Source organism: Oncorhynchus nerka, linkage group LG11 (assembly GCF_034236695.1).
Source record: "Oncorhynchus nerka isolate Pitt River linkage group LG11, Oner_Uvic_2.0, whole genome shotgun sequence".
NCBI lineage: Eukaryota > Metazoa > Chordata > Actinopteri > Salmoniformes > Salmonidae > Oncorhynchus > Oncorhynchus nerka.
The window spans coordinates 53,339,329-53,344,827 of NC_088406.1; the positions used below are offsets into that span (position 1 = coordinate 53,339,329).

Here is a 5,499-nt window from a genome sequence, read left to right on the forward strand (position 1 = left end):
TCACTATAATAATGTTTACATACTGTTTTACCCACTTCATATGTATATACTGTATTCTAGTCAAGGCTCATCGTATATAACTACTGATGTAAACACCGTTCCTATTCATATACTGTCGATACACACCATTATACTATATACATACACTGAGTGTACAAAACATTAGGAACACCTTCCTAATATTGAGTTACATCCTCTGCCCTCAGAACAGCCTCAATTCGTCAGAACACCCCTGAATGAGTAGGTGTGTCCAAACTGTATGTACACACATATGCAGTACCAGTGCAAAGTTTAGACACACCTACTCATTCAAGGGTTTTTCTTTATTTGGACTATTTTCTACATTGTAGAAAAATAGTAAAGACATCAAAACTATAAAATAACACATATGGAATCATGTAGTAACCAAATAAGTGTTTAACAAATCAAAATATATTTTAGATTCTTCAAAGTAACCACCCTTTGCCTTGATGACAGCTTTGCAAACTCTTGGCATTCTCTCAACCAGGTTCATGAAGTAGTCGCCTGGAATGCATTTAAATTAACATGTGTACTTTGTTTAAAGTTATTTCGTGGAATTTCTTTCCTACTTAATATATTACCGTTCAAAAGTTTGGGGTCACTTAGAAATGTCCTTGTTTTTGAAAGAAAAGCACATTTGTTGCCCATTAAAATAACATCAAATTGATCATAAATACAGTGTAGACATTGTTAATATTGTAAATTACTATTGTAGCTGAAAATAGCAGATTTTTTATGGAATATCTACATAGGTGTACAGAGGCCCATTATCAGAAACCATTACTCCTGTGTTCCAATGGCACGTTGTGTTAGCTAATCCAAGTTTATAATTTAAAAAAAATCTTAAATTATTATTTTAAATCTTAATTTTTTTAAATGACAAAATACAAATCTTCTTGAAACATTGTAGTTTCTTGACAAAAAGTCTGAGGGAAGTCCAGTGAATGAGGGATTAAATAAAAATGTATAAAGATTCATGTTTAGGGACAGGGGATTGTTCCTGACGGTGTGGCCTGACAAGGATAGACTAATTAGAGCTCGTCCAATCAGGGCACAGGACTACCCATGAGCCTCTCCTAGCGGAGAGACATCAGCCTGTTGAGCCAAAGCTCCTCGGCCTTCTCCTTGTCCAGGAACAACTAGAAGAGAAGACAGAGACAAGCACAGTGCACTGGTTAGATACAAATGAGTACATAACAGAACACACAAATAACCAGACAGAGAAGTTATTGGAATGAGTGACAGGGTCTGGAGAAAGGTGTGTATGTGTGTGTGCATGTGAAAGAGTCTGAGGGGAGATGTGTGGTTGAGAAAGTGAGGGATGAGTGGGTGCAACACACTGAGACAATCAATGCTGTACTTCAGTAACCTTGAATATTACTATACTGAACAAAACTATAAACGCAACATGCAAAGTGTTGGTCCCATGTTTCATGAGCTGAAATAAAAGATCCCAGAAATGTTCCATACGTACAAAAAGCATATTTCTCAACAACAACAAACATTGCACAAATTTGTTTATATCCCTGTTAGTGAGCATTTCTCATTTGCCAAGATAATTAATCTACCTGGCAGGTGTGGCATATCAAAAAGCTGATTATACAGCATGATCATTACACAGGTGCACCTTGTGCTGGGCACAATAAAAGGCCACTCTAAAATGTGCAGTTTTGTCACACAACACAATGCCATAGATGTTTGAGGGAGTGTACAATTGGCATGCTGACTGCAGGAATGTCCAACAAAGCTGTTGCCAGAGAATTTAATGTTCATTTCTCTACCATAAGCCGCCTCCAACGTCGTTTTAGAGAATTTGGCAGTATGTCCAACCGGTCTCACAACCGCAGACCACATGTAACCACGCCATCCCAGGACCTCCTCATTTGGCTTCTTCACCTGCGGGATGGTCTGACACCACCCGGACAGTTGATGAAACTGAGGAGTATTTATGTCTGTAATAAAAACCCTTCTGTGGGGACAAACTCATTCTGACTGGCTGGGCCTGCTTCCCCAGTGGGTGGGCCTGGCTCCCAAGTGGGTGGGCATATGACTGATTTCCTTATATGAACTGTAACTCAGTTGAAAATGTTGCATGTTGCGTTTATATTTTTGTTCAGTGTACATTAGAGGAAGACTTGGTCAGGAGAACAAGATGTATGTGTGTGTGCTTGCATGTGTCTATACGCATGTGCATGCCTGCGTACGAGTGTGTGTGTATGTGTGTAGGGCCTACTGAGTCAGATCCGGGAGTAGGAGGGGAGGCTCCCTGACTGAGCTCACTCTGGTGTGGTGCTCCGTCATACATTGACACCTCTTCCTGGCGCTCAGTGTGCTTTTACACGCAGGATGTGTCAAAACTAGCCCCCGTCCCGTCCGGGCAGCACACTGACCTGCCACAATGGTCATGAGCCTGACACAAGGGTGTGTGCTCCGCCCTACTGAACTAACCTAGCATTGACCCCAACCTGGCACATGGCCATAAGTCAGCCACAGAATTGTGTTGATTGAAAGGTGCTTAATTGAGCTTGCCTGCCATGGTCCTACGTGGCTCAGTTGGTATGAATATGGAGCTAGCAACAGCAGGGTTGTGGGTCCAAATCCCAACGGGGGCTACCGGCGCAAAAATAAGCACTCACTGCTGTAAGTCACTTTGGATAAGCGAGTGTACAAAACATTAAGAACATCTGCTCTGTCCATGACTGACCAGGTGAAAGCTATGATCCCCACTTCAATCATTGTAGATGAAGAGGAGGAGACAGGTTAAAGAAGGATTTTTAAACCTTGAGACAATTGGGACATTGATTGTTTTTTTGTGTCATTCAGAAGGTGAATTGGCCAGACAAAATATTTAAGTGCCTTTGAAAAGGGTATGGTAGTAAGTGTTCAGGGGCACTGGTTTGTGTCAAGAACAGCAACACGGCTGAGTTTTTCACGCTCAACAGTTTCCCGTGTCTATCAAGAATTTTCCACCACCCAAAGGACATCCAGCCAACTTGTCACAACTGTGGGAAGCATTGGAGTGAACATGGGCCAGCAACTCAATATTCATGTTTTGTACACTCAGTGTACATGTGGCTGGCGCATCGTAACCAGTGGATTAATCCCAAAAGTGCAAACTCTGCTCACCGGGAACTTCGGACAGACTCAAAAGAACGCTCAAAGCATTTGAAATAAATCACTTTTTGAACCCATGTCAGATTAGCCATGATGGGATACTACTGGGGATTCATGGCTGTGGTGGGTGACAGAAGGGTACACTCACCAAACAGTTTATTAGGTACTCCACCCCATTCACAAAAATGGTTATGTGGCTGTGGCTTGCTACATAAAGGAGGCAGACAGGCATCGAGGCATTCAGGTACTGTTTGATTGAAAGTTAGAATGGGCAAAACGAGTGACCTAAGCGACTTCAAATGTTGTATGGTCATCGTTGACAGGTGCGCCGGATCCAGAATCTCAGAAACAGCTCTACCCTCTTGGGTTTTTCATGGATGACAGTGTCTAGGGTTTACCGAGAATAGTGCAACAAACAAAAAACATCCTGTCAGCGGCAGTCCTGTGTGCGAAAACAGCTCGTTGATGAGAGAGGTCGAATGGCAAGAATCGTGCAAGCTAACAGGCGGGCCACAAACAGATAAATAATGGCGTACAACAGTGCCGAACGGCATCTCGGAATGTACAACTCGTTGATCCTTGTCTAAAAACAAGAAGAAGTGGCTCCAGTGGGAATGCGATCACCAACACTGGACAATTGAGGATTGGGAAAACATTGCCTGGTCCGACAAATCCCGGTTCCTGTTGCGTCATGCTGATGGCAGAGTCAGGATTTGGCGTAAGCAGCACGAGTCCATGGACCCATCCTGCCTGGTACAGGCTGGTGGCGGTGGTGTAGTGGTGTAGGGAATGTTTTCCTGGCAAACGCTAGGTCCCTTGATAACAATAGAGCAACAAACGTTTCTGATAGCTTGTAGAATCCATACCAGGAAGAATTCAGGCTGTTCTGGAAGCAAAGGGGATCTGACCCGGTACTAGATGGGTGTACCTAATAAACTGTCTGGTTAGGGTATATGTCTAGTGTATGGATTTTTTAAAGTGGATTATTGTCTAGAATATATAACCCCCCCCCCCCCCCCCCCCGGTATCTGGTATCTTACCCAAAATTCCAGGATTTTGGTACAACCCTACTAAGAGGCCCAAAGTCTCTGCCTTGATAAGAACATTTGTCATGAGATCCATATGATTACAACCAGGTCACACAATTTGCTTCAGTTAAGGCAAATTTAAGTGCAGGTTTCTATTTTGTTTTCTACAATTTGGAGGCTAAGGACACCCTAAAGATCCACTGCAGCCGTTCACAGAGCACGGGCCGCCTGACAAAGAAAACCCATTCGAAAGACAGATCATTTCCATCTCTTCATATCCAGTGTCTCTGTGTGTATATAATGATGTTTGATTTATCCAACATGCGTCTGATAGCTTAGGAGAGCTAAAGATGCAGCGTCTGTTGTGTAGCGGCCTTGTGAATCACTCATCTCTTGCCTTAAACATGACGACACACACACACATACGCGTATGGCCTAACCCACAGTATGGGGTGTACACCGTTCCCTGTGTGTTATCTAGGGTTTGACACGGTGACTAGATCAGTCCCCCCCCACCCCACCCTCTCGCCCAGGCTCTGGGGTGTCGCAGCAGTAACGAGTTTGAGATGACAGTATCTACAGTAGGGGTAATGGGGAATCATTATTCCTGATTGGCTCTCCCCCGCCTGGGGCATATTGCTGCCATAGATCAGGCTGTCGTGGGTTGATCTGCATGTGTCAGGGCTAACTCACTTTCCTCCGCAGGGAGATAAATGACTCCACACAGCTCTTCCAAAGGGGGGGGTCTGAGTAGAGAGAGATTCAAGTTAGGCTTCATTTCCTATCCTAAGGCCTGACTCTGTGTGGATGGAAATTCTTGATTGTCGTGGGGTGGGATGTGTGTGTGTGTGTGTGAGTCAAAGAGTCTGAGGGGACATGTGTGGGTGATAAGTGGGCCCAACACCCTGAGACAATCTATGCGATACTTCATATTCCTGTGTGTGTGTGTGTTTGTGTCCCCCAATCGGAAAATAGTGTGTGTGTGTGATAGGGGAGAACTTACCCTGGGGTGTGCTAGCGTGTCGCTGTCGTTGTAGCGGATTGTAGTAGGTAGAGAGCTGATGTCTGTAATGTCTGCTGATGTCTAAAAACACAGAGAAGGCTCGTTGATATAACATTACACTAGGGCTGCAACATTTCTAAGTTCTCCAGATATCCTGGTTATGGGATTCTAAACTTCCTGCCTTTTTTCCTTTCTAATTCTAGGAATCTTCCAGACGGCATTTCTGGAAAACCTTGGAATTTTGGGAAAGTCATCTGAATTTTGGAACTCTACATCACACCAGGTCAGACCAAACAAATCAATCACATGGGAAAGTCGTGTAATGTACCATTT

At 43.8% G+C, this 5,499-nt stretch overlaps 1 long non-coding RNA gene across 1 annotated transcript; it reads right to left on the reverse strand.

Annotated features, from left to right (window-relative positions):
* LOC115137663 (uncharacterized) lies at positions 1-4,908 on the reverse strand. Its single transcript, XR_003864826.2, has 2 exons — positions 4,857-4,908; positions 1-1,160 (listed from the first exon to the last, which is right to left on the reverse strand). It is a non-coding gene; the product is annotated as an uncharacterized LOC115137663 (long non-coding RNA).
* Between the last annotated feature and the right edge of the window lie 591 nt (positions 4,909-5,499).